Source organism: Pyrgilauda ruficollis, unplaced genomic scaffold (genome assembly GCF_017590135.1).
Source record: "Pyrgilauda ruficollis isolate IOZ18807 unplaced genomic scaffold, ASM1759013v1 scaffold131, whole genome shotgun sequence".
Taxonomy (NCBI): domain Eukaryota; kingdom Metazoa; phylum Chordata; class Aves; order Passeriformes; family Passeridae; genus Pyrgilauda; species Pyrgilauda ruficollis.
In genome coordinates this window covers 158,169-172,384 of record NW_024511544.1, presented here as the reverse complement: position 1 = coordinate 172,384, position 14,216 = coordinate 158,169, and the positions used below count along the sequence as shown (strand labels likewise).

Here is a 14,216-nt window from a genome sequence, read left to right as displayed (position 1 = left end):
TTTTATATATTTTATATATATTTTTATATCTATTTTAATATCTATTTTAATATCTATTTATATATATTTTTATCTATTTTTATATCTATTTTATATCTATTATATCTATTTTATATCTATTATATCTATTTTCTATCTATTACATCTATCTCTATATCTCCATACCTCTGTCTCTACATCTCTATACCTCTATCTCTACATCTATATATCTATATACACCACTTTTATATTATAAACACTATATATAATTATATTTTTATCTTTTATATGTATTATATATTATATATGAATGTCTTTTTATCCTTCGCGTATTTTATATAATTTATGTATTATCTTATACTTTGTATGTTTTACATCTATTACATATAACAGATATTTCCATACTTTATATGTGTTATATATTTTATATATAACATCTATTTTATGTATTTGTATTTTAGGTCCTAACTTAGAAAATACCTGAGCTTTCGAATATCTACTGCTATATGTAGCAGTATCTACTATATATATAATATTCTATCTAAATAAGCCTGCAATGTGTAAAATGCTCATATAGATATTTTTATAGCACTTCAGGGAAAAAAAAACCAAACAAACAAAAATAAAACAAAAAACCCCCAAAACACAAAAACCCAAAGGACCACAAAATATAAGTCCCCAGTGCTAACTTGCTGAAACTTTTGACCTTTGCTCTGCTACTCTATACTTTCTTTAGTTTATTCTTGGGGTTTTCTATAATTTTCTGGAGCAGGAAGCTGATGGGCCCTTTATTTTCTGCAGATAAACTGGCCACAGCAGCTCTGTGTGACCACAGCTCTGCAGCTTTGGGACAATTGTGCCTCATGAGAGCCAGGCAGGACCACAGTTGTCAAACAACTCATAGAAAGAGCCTAAAGTACCCAAAATTAGGCTGCAGGGGGATGAGAAAATGTGACATTTTGAGAAAATGTGACATTTTGCAGCCTTTTGATTTCATTAGCTCAGGCTGAGGCTGGTTAGCTTCCATGGGGTGTGAACAGTAAATGTAGAACATGAGTTTCCAAAGTGCCACAGAATTAGCATCTCTATGGGGCAGGCAATACCTTCTGCATACTGATTCATTGCTTTTATGCCCTGACAGAAAATCTTTGTGGCCATGACAAACTCTGAGCTCTGTTTGTGGCCATCAGTTAAATTGGTTTTTAATCTGCCCGTGTTCAGCAATCCCTTTCGTGGAGGTACCTCCACCAGGCATCACAGGCTTGGGGGTGTTTAAGGAATGGAAGGAAATAAAAGTTGTGCTACAACTAAATATGTGTGCATTTAACTGTGCACGAGAAAGTGACAGCGTTTCAACAGACTTCATGTAAAAATTTTCCAAAATTAACAATTTTACAGTGCAGAGGAAACTAAAAATATTCATTATGGGCCACCTTAATGAATATTTTCATTCATAGGGAAGCCATTCTGATGATACAGATTAGTATTTACTAATTTCTTAGATTTATTTTACAAATAGGAACTATATCATGCACTTTTAACTTTTCTACTATATCATGCTACTTTTTATTTAAATACTTATAATAGTTTTATGCTACAATGTTTGGACTTGATGCTCAAGCTCTCACTCCTATAAATATTCCTATCTAAGTAAACTTCCTCTTTTGGCTGAGGAATGTTTATGTCAAGGATCCCTTTGTTCACTATTTATACTTTTAAAATACCATTTCTGTATGTCACAAAACGGGAGATGAAGGGAGTTCTTCACCCCAAGAAGTGCACACATGTTTTTGTGTATACATTTGCATGTACACACACACACACACAAAACCTGCTCTGAGCGTTCATGGCTGAATCACTGGATAATCTTTGGCCACACCAACAGAATGAAACCCCTCGGAAGGAGCAGGAGTGGAGCTGCCTGTCCTGTGTGGGAGGAAGCTCCAGGGAGCAGCTTGGCAGAGCAGCTCCCCCAGGCTGTGCCAGCAGCCTTTGTGCCCAGGAGAGGAGCTGTGCCCGGCAGGAAGGGGCACCCCGGGCTGCAGCCCTGGCCAGGCACTGCTCATCCCCTGGGAACTGGGGCTGTGCCTCCACAGCTGCCTGGGGACACACCTGTGGCCTCGGGGACACACCTGTGGTCTCAGAGACCTCAGGGCCACCTGGCTCCCAGCTGTGTGCTGAGACTGTTCCAGTTCTTCAGTTATTAAATTCATTAATTCATTAACTTCATCCTACCTAGTCACAAACTAGACTCCCTCACAGACTAAACACAGCCAAGGACTCCCTCGCAGGATTTCCCAGAGGATCTTATTAAAATAAAGATGCCCTGACCCAAAACTCCGCAGTAAAACCAGAGATAAAGTCTCAAACGTGCTCGTGGAGCTACCAACCACCACATGTCCTGCAGCCACTGTGTAAAGGCAATATTTTTAATTTCCTCCAGCATGACTATGGTGGAGGTGAAGGGATTGAACTGACGTTCCCCGAACCACCAATTGAATGTGTGAAGCCACTCAGCAGCAGCATTTTTGAGAGATTCAAGGAAAAACAAGAACAGAAATTAATTAAGTCTGGACAAGCTCTTTTGCTTTGCCTTTTGTTAAGATGATTGGTGCTGTGACACTTTGTCCTTCACTGCCAGGAAGGTTTTGTGGCTCTAGGTCCCCACAGGCAGTGCAGAACCTGAGAGAGATCAGGGGATGTCTGACAGAGCTGGAGTCAGGGAGAGCTCCTGGTCCTGCCCAAAACCAGGGATGGGTGGAGAAGCCTGCAGGGCTGAGGTTGGGAAGGACTGTGGCATTTGCCAGGGTACATCAGAAGTGCTGTGCCAGTCCTGCCATCTGCCTGACCTTGTGTTTGTTCACCTTCCCCCAGACCCTTCAGAGGATGTGATTTTGTATAGTGTCGTTATCACTGCTAATAACAAAGGGGGGACTGTTTTCAACCCAGGAACGATTTATTGCTCAGACAAACATCAGTCTTAGGGGCCCTGAGGAGCTAAGAATGATTTATAGCTCAGACAAACATCAGTCTCAGGGGCTGTGAGATTTTAGAGGAGCAAGCAGTCACCCATAGCTCAGGAGCAGTCACAAGTTCTTTGTTACAAGGCAATACAGAATTTCTGACCCAATGGACAGCTGGCACAGGGTTTATTTTGCTTTTCTAACCCATCACCTTTACTCACTTCTGCTGCACTGCAGACACTTTTGTCCAATGGCTTCTGTGTCACTTGCACACAAATGCTTCTGTTATAACTCCTGAACTCTCAGCTCACTCCACACAACCCCACCCCTACACTACAAACCCTTCACCATCTTACCAGTGCAGTTTCTCACTTACTTAAGGCATATTCTTACAACCACAGAAACATAACTTTATGATTTTTCTACTTAATGTCTATGTATTGTATTTTTACATCAATCCAAGCTTCTTCCAAGGCTGCAGATCAAACCCTTCAGTGTCTGTGGAAGTTTCTGTTTTTCTGATTTCCACAGTACAGATTGGAGAAATTGTCATGAGCTTCTCAGTAATTTTAAATTTCCCCCCAGAGCGAGGTAACTCCTCATTTGTAGGAAGTGCCTGGCACCAGGAGATCCACACCTTTGATACAAAAACAGAGATACATCCCTCTTGTGCTCTTTTAAATGTACTGAGTTCCTTCAGCCCTAGCAAACACCTCTGCTTTCCCAGAGGACTTGCCCTGGGAATGGAGGGGTTTAATTAACCAGATGTCCATGTTAATTATCAGTGCTGACCACAATGCCCAGGTTTTCTCCTCATAAAAATGTGGGAGGAGGTGCTGGATAACAAATTCAGTAGTGAGGCCCTGGAGTGCCCAGCCAGCACATGAAAACTCTTTGGATAATTACCTTTTTTTGGAGAGAAACACAGATGCAATTGAGTTAACCAGATAGTGCCAAGGTAACAGATTTCCCTTTTGCCACTGAATTTGTCATCCTGGCCCCAATGCTGGACAAATGCGAGCTTCAAATCAGGCAATCTGGAGGCAAAAATGGGCTGTGGGCAGCACTGATTCCTTCCTGAAGTCTGGCACTTTAAATTCATGCTGGTTTTTCCCCCCTGGGCTATTTTTTGGACAGTAGGAGAAATATATAAATAGTTCACATTTCTTAGCTGTGTAACACCAGTTCCCTTCAAAGTTGGTTGTATTCATTCTGATTTCAACTGTCTTATTGTTTTTTCATAAAAATATATTGAAAATTATATTTTTACTGAACAGCAATGACTAACAGGTCTTGAATACATATGTATATATAATATAGCTTTAGAAGACATTTCTGCAGCTTTGGAGAAGAGTGGCACATTTCAAAATAGGATGGAAACTTTACAGCTGGAGCTTGGCAGCATTTTCAGCCCATTAAAATCTCCCAAGATCACGGAGATCAAGCACTGTAAAGATGTGCCAGATGATATATTAAATTTTAATCACATTTAAACATAACAGTACAAATTTTCTTTAAATACGCCAGAATTAAGTTTTCAGAGTCAGCTCTTCTGGGAGATAATCACAATATGCTGTTTCTTCATTACTGAGTTTCAAATGAAAACCTTCATGGCTCAGTGTCCCACAATTTTGCCTCTCTGCCATGTAATATCCAGTTTTGTGCTGGAATGGATTAATTTGAACATTATTAGGTGGGAAGTAATTTTTGCGTGGTGGGAAAAAATCAGCTTTGGGGAATGCACTGGAAAGGGGGATGGTGCTTGTTCCAAGTGAGGAGAGGAAAGGTGAGCCGTGAAATTCAAGGTTTTATTGTTATTTTATTGTGTGATACCCGCTGGCAGTGCACTGGGCAGGTCTGGTCCCTGCCTGCCCAGCCTGCTGAGCCCTTCAGGGGGGTCTGACACCAAATTCAGCAGTGGTGCCACTGCCCCTTGTGTCTTTGGGGGCACAGTGTCCATCCAAGCAGTGGATCTCATAAACCTCAGGAACTGGTGACACATTTAATTATACAAAGGACAGTGGTGTGCCAAACCTTGGCTTTCTGTGGAGTTTTTTGTGAATCCTATGAAAAATCTGGGTTCTTGATGCAGTTGGCTTGGGCAGGACAACTCCTGGCAGGATCCTGGGTCATGGGCACTCAGACACCCCAACCTGGGCTCAGGGAACCCTGCAATTCCTACAGCTTTTGGGGCTTCTCCAGAGCAGGGAAAACTCATTTCTCGTCCTGCCCTGTTGAGCAGAGGCAGATCCCAGTGCTTTGCACCACCTCCTTCCCCTGAGTGCAAACCAGTGCCAAAAATGCACATTTCCAGTGCCAATAATGCACATTTCCATTGACAATAATGCACATTTCCAGCGCCAATAATGCACATTTCCATTGACAGCAGCTGCCATTCCTCAAGCCACACTTCCACCAGGACGGAATGTGCAGCTGCCATTCCTCAGGGCAGAAGTGGGAGCTGAAGTTCTGCTCCTAGAATTGGGAACTGGGTGGCAGAAATGCTGTACTGGGCTCATGCTGTTCCAGTTCCCTACCAAAGAACAGACAAAAAACCATCTGACTGTGGTTCCTGCAAGGATTATAGTGGGGAGGCAGCGCTGGGACCACTGGAGGAGGGTGCTGCCAGTTTCTTCTCCAGAACCAATGAATCTTCTTAAAAGAAGCTAAAATTATATTAATTTCAAAACTGATGTTGGTAGGTTTATGCAGAGGAGCTGAAAATGAGGCAAATCTCAGCCTTTTCCTCAGCAAGGGGTGGAGGAAAAAAAGAATTCCAGTCCTGTGTGTCCCCCCAGTGCTCAGGAAATCAGTGTGGGCAGGTAGGAATCATTCACAATCATTCTTATGTCCACATTTTATATATTCCTATATCCAGATTTTGTTATATGACAAATGTTTGGTTCATCAGCAAAAATTATTGAGAAATTAACCTCTTTTTCATCAAGTTTGGCTGCACAGTGCCCTGTCAAATGCAGAGAAAAGAAGACCAGGTTTCTTTACTTCTCTAAGTACAAAAGAAAATAAAATTAATTTTTCTTACTTTTATGCATACTTTTATACATATTCTTAGCACTTTCAAAAAAATTTGTAAAACACTGGACAGCATGAATTCTGAGAGGTTGTTTAGTTTAAAAGAGCTGCTGATGCATTTAAAGAGAAGAAAAAATACCTGGCCCCTGCAAAGGCCCATCCTTGTAAAAATTCCCATGAATGGCAATTCAGGAATAATTGCAGTACACATAAATTGCTTGGTGTCACAGCCTGAAACTTCTGAATGCTTTAAAAAATGCAAAAATCCTACAAAACCTCTGGCTGCAGGAATGCTGTGGTGTCAATCCCAGTTACAGTTCTGTGTAATGTACCTGAATATCCAGTGAAAAACCTCAATATTCCCATTCAGTGAATTCCTGGAATGCTGCTGTGGGAATGGCACTGAGTCCTTCCTTTTGCAGCTAAATAGTGAAAATGAATGTCACTAAAATATTATGTTATTTTATTGTGTGATACCCGCTGGCAGTGCACTGGGCAGGTCTGGTCCCTGCCTGCCCAGCCTGCTGAGCCCTTCAGGGGGGTCTGACACCAAATTCAGCAGTGGTGCCACTGCCCCTTGTGTCTTTGGGGGCACAGTGTCCATCCAAGCAGTGGATCTAATAAACCTCAGGAACTGGTGACACATTTAATTATACAAAGGACAGTGGTGTGCCAAACCTTGGCTTTCTGTGGAGTTTTTTGTGAATCCTATGAAAAATCTGGGTTCTTGATGCTGTTGGCTTGGGCAGGACAACTCCTAGCAGGATCCTGGGTCATGGGCACCCAGACACCCCAACCTGGGCTCAGGGAACCCTGCAATTCCTACAGCTTTTGGGGCTTCTCCAGAGCAGGGAAAACTCATTTCTCGTCCTGCCCTGTTGAGCAGAGGCAGATCCCAGTGCTTTGCACCACCTCCTTCCCCTGAGTGCAAACCAGTGCCAAAAATGCACATTTCCAGTGCCAATAATGCACATTTCCAGTGCCAATAATGCACATTTCCACTGACAATAATGCACATTTCCAGTGCCAATAATGCACATTTCCATTGACAATAATGCACATTTCCAGAGCCACACTTCCAGCAGGACGGAATGTGCAGCTGCCATTCCTCAGGGCTCACACTCAGAAGTGGGAGCTGAAGTTCTGCTCCTAGAATTGGGAACTGGGTGGCAGAAATGCTGTACTGGGCTCATGCTGTTCCAGTTCCCTACCAAAGAACAGACAAAAAACCATCTGACTGTGGTTCCTGCAAGGATTATAGTGGGGAGGCAGCGCTGGGACCACTGGAGGAGGGTGCTGCCAGTTTCTTCTCCAGAACCAATGAATCTTCTTAAAAGAAGCTAAAATTATATTAATTTCAAAACTGATGTTGGTAGGTTTATGCAGAGGAGCTGAAAATGAGGCAAATCTCAGCCTTTTCCTCAGCAAGGGGTGGAGGAAAAAAAGAATTCCAGTCCTGTGTGTCCCCCCAGTGCTCAGGAAATCAGTGTGGGCAGGTAGGAATCATTCACAATCATTCTTATGTCCACATTTTATATATTCCTATATCCAGATTTTGTTATATGACAAATGTTTGGTTCATCAGCAAAAATTATTGAGAAATTAACCTCTTTTTCATCAAGTTTGGCTGCACAGTGCCCTGTCAAATGCAGAGAAAAGAAGACCAGGTTTCTTTACTTCTCTAAGTACAAAAGAAAATAAAATTAATTTTTCTTACTTTTATGCATACTTTTATACATATTCTTAGCACTTTCAAAAAAATTCGTAAAACACTGGACAGCATGAATTCTGAGAGGTTGTTTAGTTTAAAAGAGCTGCTGATGCATTTAAAGAGAAGAAAAAATACCTGGCCCCTGCAAAGGCCCATCCTTGTAAAAATTCCCATGAATGGCAATTCAGGAATAATTGCAGTACACATAAATTGCTTGGTGTCACAGCCTGAAACTTCTGAATGCTTTAAAAAATGCAAAAATCCTACAAAACCTCTGGCTGCAGGAATGCTGTGGTGTCAATCCCAGTTACAGTTCTGTGTAATGTACCTGAATATCCAGTGAAAAACCTCAATATTCCCATTCAGTGAATTCCTGGAATGCTGCTGTGGGAATGGCACTGAGTCCTTCCTTTTGCAGCTAAATAGTGAAAATGAATGTCACTAAAATATTATTGTAACAGCTTCCTAGGATGGAGCCTGCATTTGCTGTTTGGGAACAGGAAGGGTAAGACCTGAATAAGACCTGCAAATAACCCTACATCTACTTGGGGCTTTAGGATAGGAGCAAATGCTTTGAGAACTTGAAAAATCCATGGAAATTCAGTTTCCTAACTCACATTTCAGTGCTGAATTCAAGGCTTGAATCACACTGCCAATGCCATGGAATTCTGGGAAATGATTCCCAATATTCTGTGGATGAGTGCCCTTCAGAGCTCTGCCACTCCAGCCTGAAAATGGGGCTGGGGCTGGGAAAAGCCAGGCTGAGCTCTGCTTCCCCTGCTCGCTGCATTTTCATGGCACTGTTCCCAACCCTTCAAAGCTGTGGCTGTAAAAGGAGGTGGCATCACAAAACTGAACAACAGGATGGGATTTTAAGGAGCCAAACCCACTGAGCACAACATTCCTGTCAATTAGGACATAGCTGAAAAATGTAACTTAATTTAGCTTTAGTGAAAAAAAAAAATACCCCAGAGCTGGCTATTGGGTAGTAAAATGAAATTTCAGAAGAATTGTGCTGCTTGCCTGACTTAGAAGTAACTCAGTCACACCAGCTTGTTGCTGAGTGTGCTCTAAATTCAGGAGAAGAAAACGAAAAAACTGAGTTATTTTATTTAAAATCATTTGTTGTAACTCTGGGAAACCGAACCCCATCATTTCAAAAACAACATTCTACACACACTGAGGGCAGAAACAAAACTCAACTTAGAAACAAAGATTGAGTAATATAAAACAGAGACCATGAAAGGCTGCCAAACTCTTAATCCTATTAATGTGCCAACTTCAATCCAAAACTTTCTCATTAAATGTGATTTCAGCAATGTAGGGTTCTGTCCACCCCGTGTCCCCATGAATGGAAATCCACAATAACATCATGTACGCTGTCCTACAGGCTTGGAGCATAAAGGGAGTGTTATTCTCCAGCTGAAATTAGGCAGATGTTGATTACCAGTCAAATGATGTGGTATCTGAGGCTTGTGAAGCAGAGAGAAATGTTCCTGGTAACACGAGGAGCAGCTGTGAAAATAAAGCTGACCTTGAACAACATTTGGGAATCAGTTTGGGTAGTTTTTAGGTGATATTTAAGTTAAAAGAATCCCACACTTCTGTTAAAAATACACTAGTCTCTTCTATTTGAAAGTTTATAAAAATGAGATTCTAAAACCTCACTCTCATAAATTGAATGTATTATTCTAATTAAAAAAAAAAATAAAACCAATAATCTTCTGGTTTAACAAGGAAGCAAACCCAATTAACTCCTGCCTTCAACATGAGGAATTTGTGCATCCTGAGCCAAAAACACAGAGATACACAAAATCCTGACCTACCTGAGAGTCCTAATGAGCTTAAATATTGGCCTTCCACAACCCAAAAGCCTGAACTGGAAATGCAGTTTGGATGCAGACTAGAACAGGTCTGTTTATAAATTCTGTAGGGTTAATAAAATAACCCCATAGGATTTATTATTAACCCTAATAGGGTTAATAAAACCCGACAGAGTAATCAAATTCTGCAAAGCATTTACCCTGAGAAACAATGCAGTGCAAATGAATATCCTTATCACAAGGTCATTAAAAAAACATCCTTGGTATCTGTTTTATCAACTTGGAGAGTATTTATGGGGTTTTCAGTCTTCAAAAGTTCTTCAAAAGTGAAGTTCAGTCCAAGTCACAAACTTCCCTGTTTGATTTCTCAGTTACAGATTGGATTATCTCAGCACCCTTATCTTCTCATGCAACTGGAAACATCACCCAGACTAAGAAATGCCCTTCCATACATTGCTTCTCACAGAATAAAGGGAAAATCCTGCTATAGTTACAGTTATATTCTTCAACAAGCTCTGTGCTTACAGATCCAAAACACCTTTGTTCAAATAGTCCAGAAAGCTCCACAATTTTTCCTTCTCATGATTTCAGAAACTGTGCTTCAGTTGATTACTGTGTAATGATTTAGTTATTTTACAGCTGGCTATAAGCATTTATTGATGGAATGTTAGGAAACAAAAATACAAAGCAGGAAAAGTAAAACTGCCTTTATATCCCAGCTAGCAGAAACATCTTCTGAACTGAAGATTCCTCAAATTTGGGTCTGGGAGCTGTGGAGCAAGAGTGACAATGTAGATGTACAAACAAGTTTTGGGGCAGCTTTGCTGCTGCTCATTCTTTTTGCATCTAGAACTGAACTCATCCCACAGCCCCAAATATCTGAGTTAGTTTGGAAATGAAGCTACTGTTTGCTGCTCTGTCCTGATGAAAGATTAATTGATTAGCCACTTGCTGAAAACATTTGTTCTTTTCCAGCTGTTCAAAGATCATTCAAAGAGCATTCAACACTGACTTGTTCTCAAAAGAGAAATAAAAATGTAGGTTTTCCACTCCTGAAAGAATCAGGATGAAGCAGCACCTCAGCAGCCCCTGAAGCAAACATCTTTCTCTCTCCTGCAGTCTGAAACAATTCCAAGCTGTGCAATAATTCTGAAATCAGCACTGCAAAAGAAGGGCTGCAGTCCCCTGGGTGTTGAAGGCATCAAAGGCTGTGTGGGACACCTGCACTCCAAGGCTGCCACAGGAGTCAGTGGAAAAATTTCCCAGATTTTTTCTCCTGGCAGTGTGTTGTATCTATCTCACCCCCAACCTGGCAGCACCATCAGTAATTTGGCAGCCCTCCTGTGGGAGTTTAGGAGTCATTTTTGACCCCCACAAACACTGCCTGAGCCATTCTGACACACATCAGCCATCACTCAGTGCCCCGACCCCACTTCCAGCCTGCCCCAACACTGGGAATCTTCTGCACAAGAACGTAAAAAATGGATATTTAAACTATTTCCAAAGGTGGTGAAGGTGGCTAGCAAGTTTTGCTTACAAAACCTCCAACAAAGCCACCTGGAGGTGAAACACTTGGACGCCCGTGGCAGAGGTGGTCTGGACTGACTGGGAGTGTCCCAGCAAACTCATAACACTCAGATTCTGAAAGATCCAATTAAATAGGAATTGATTGCAAAAGTGAGAGTTGCCTGAGTTCAGCTCAGGCTACTTTATGTAAATAAAGAGAAGGATTCATGCTACCAAGTTGCAAAACAAATTCCTGAAGCAGTAAGAAGCAGGAGAGCTTTTGCAAACACAGAGTACAAACCTATTCCATGCAACACAAACCACCTCAAAATATGTGAGAATGAGTTACAGCTCCAGCAGATCCTCCTTTTTTGGGCTCAGAGTAGAGAAAATTGCCACCAGGCAATTTTAAGTGGAAAAAGAACAAAAATATTGGCATTTCCATGAGAGTGTAGTTGGCCGATCCCTCAGCACGAGCAGATAAACCCAGAATATTTGCTGTTCAGGGACTTGCTGTGGAAAGGTCTTACACAGTTATTGACTGATTCACATAAAATAACGTGTTCAGGTTAAAGGCAATTTATTGAGCCATAAAATCACCCTGCTGGCACTGGCAGGGGTGGCTGCTCATGGCAGAAATGGTCCCTGCTCCCAGGGATGTATGGAATACATTCCCAGAGATTTCAAATGACTGACATGGCCTCTGCCTCTCCTGCTGGAAGGCAACATGTGCAAATCAAATACTGAAACACTAAGAAAACAAAACTTTAATTCTCCCCAGAATTATCTCTAAAATAATCTAAAAATATCTGTTAAAAATATGCGTGTACACACTGATAAAAATATCAGTGTGTATGTAAAGGTACACATTGGGTATTAAATTAATTCTTTTCAAACATTATTTTATGTCAATCAGTCAATAACTTTTCCCTCTTTTTGGCAGCATTAGTGATACCTGTGAGCTTCAATCAGAGTTACAATCTGTGTTACCAGAGCTTCTTTCTTCCTCTCATATGCATTCTGAGAAATTACAATGTTTTCTGTATACATGAATATTTAATCTAGTTATTTTGCTCTCTTCATTGGCAAGAATCAAAGCTTCACCATAAGCAAATATGGCAAGTAAAGCTGTGAGACCACTGAACAATCCAGCATGTTTAGTTAGAAGAAGGCAGGGAAAGGGAGAGTGGCAGTGCTGGACAGATGGGACTGTTGCTCTAAATTACAGAGGAAGATTTTACACCCTCTTGTACATTTTAGAGGTTTTGTGAGCAATATAAATCAGCAGCCAACAGACCATGTTTAATTTAGAATTCTGTCCAAGGTATCTATTCTATCCTGTGCAGTGCTGCTTTTAGGGGGTTCATTCATCTTGGTTTCTTGTGACAAATTCTGTGCAGATTCCCCTTCTTTTTGGAGGTTGATTATTCCTTCACTTTGCCTGCTGACTTTGTTCCCTCTCTGCAAGAAAAGTGAAGTGTCTCAGATGTCTAGTTCCCTATCTAAAGATTATTTTTGTCATATCTGTGTGCTCCTGAAACCAAAGTGTTCCACCCTGTTCTTGGGCTCTTGGCAGCTCTGATGGAATTTCTTGCCATTATTCTCCTCCAAGATACCACAATATATTGGGTTCAGCTTCTGTGCCCTCCAGACACAAAGGCCTGAAATTCTGTGGTCACACCCTCTCTCCAGAGATCTTCTTGGACTCTTTGCATTATTTTACCATAGCTTGACTTTAGGTGACTGCAGTAGATGAGTTCTGCTCACAAACTTGAAGTTATTTTGCTTTCTGGTTGCTCACATTTAAATTCTTGGCCATTTCCAGATGCCTGACTTCAAGTGGAGGCAAATCTGAGCTGCAGTGGTGTTTGCTGGCCAGGCTGCACACAGACATTCCCCCTGGAGCAGCTCCCCCCGTGAATTCCAGTCCCCTTCTGGGATTCCCAGCTTCACTCTGCTCTCACACTGAGCCCTCTGAACTCATTCCCCTCCCAAACTGAAGATGGGCACTGCTGAACATCTCATTATCACATTTCCCAGCCTTCTATTGCAGAATACAAATTTTAGCACTCGTGGTGACAGGGTGTTAATAAAAACCCTTCTTTCTTAATCCCACAGCAACCCCCTGAAGGAAATCACCAGTCCTCTGGTTGAGAACATTTGCTAATGGAAAACTCCTGGCTAAGCTTTGTTCTGACTGTGGCACCACCAACACTGCACGTGTGGATGGATGGACGTGCATCATTTTGAAGGCCCTCATATCCAAATTAACTTCTCTCTGTAAAAATCTGTCCTTTCACCAAAATGAGAGCACTTTCGTGAACAATATTCAGCTGTTTCTGCTCTAAGTGGTTTATTTCTAAGTGCTTTATTTCTAGGTGGTTTATTTCTAAGTGGTTTATCCCAATGTTCAAATGAAAATAAATACTATTACACCATTGATTAGTTAATGCAGCAGTTCTGGAAGCTTCTGTTACGTGACTGCAAAATAAATTAGGATCTATAAAATAGGAAACATTACATATCATAATATCACATGCTATATATCATAATGTCATATAATATCATATACATATCATGTATATCATAGGATGTACAAAATAGGAAGCATAAAAAGTGATACAGTTACTTAAACGAGGAGCTCTTAAAAACAGACAAGCACATCTTTGTCAGGCGGTGTAAAATTGTGAGAATTGCCACAGGGGAACTGAGAATGGATTTCTGTTTTGCTGCAGCCAGCTAAGAAAGCAGAATAAAGGAAAAACATCACACCTGGAAGTAACCCCTGCCTGTCACCCCAGGGACAGGGACAGCCAGTGCCACCCAGCTGCAGAGCCCAGAGCCACTTTGGTTCCCTTCTGCTTTATTATTCTACTATTATTATTATTATTACTATTATTATTATTATTATTATCTAATATTTGAAATTCTATTATATTATTCTAAATTTTATTTTCTTATTCTAAATCACTGGACCTGAAAACTTGACCTTTACAGTTCCAAACCCCTCATGTGGATTCTTCTGCATGTTCTTCAGACAAATCCTTTCAGTGTGTAAACCCAAGACACTACAGTGTCATGTTCCAGCCAGGTTTGAGTAGCCTGGGATCAGAACTGCTGCAAAAAAATGGAACAGAATTATTTGGATTCCTTTGGATATATAAAACGGTGCTGGATCTCACAAAAGTGTTGCAATGAGGC

General features: G+C 41.1%; 2 protein-coding genes across 2 annotated transcripts in view; one reads left to right on the top strand and one right to left on the bottom strand.

Annotated features, from left to right (window-relative positions):
- Nucleotides 1–14,216, bottom strand: part of SYN2 (synapsin II) — a 167,461-nt gene that overhangs the window by 50,122 nt on the left and 103,123 nt on the right. The window lies entirely within an intron of this gene.
- TIMP4 (TIMP metallopeptidase inhibitor 4) overlaps nt 1–14,216 on the top strand; it is a 28,269-nt gene that overhangs the window by 445 nt on the left and 13,608 nt on the right. The window lies entirely within an intron of this gene.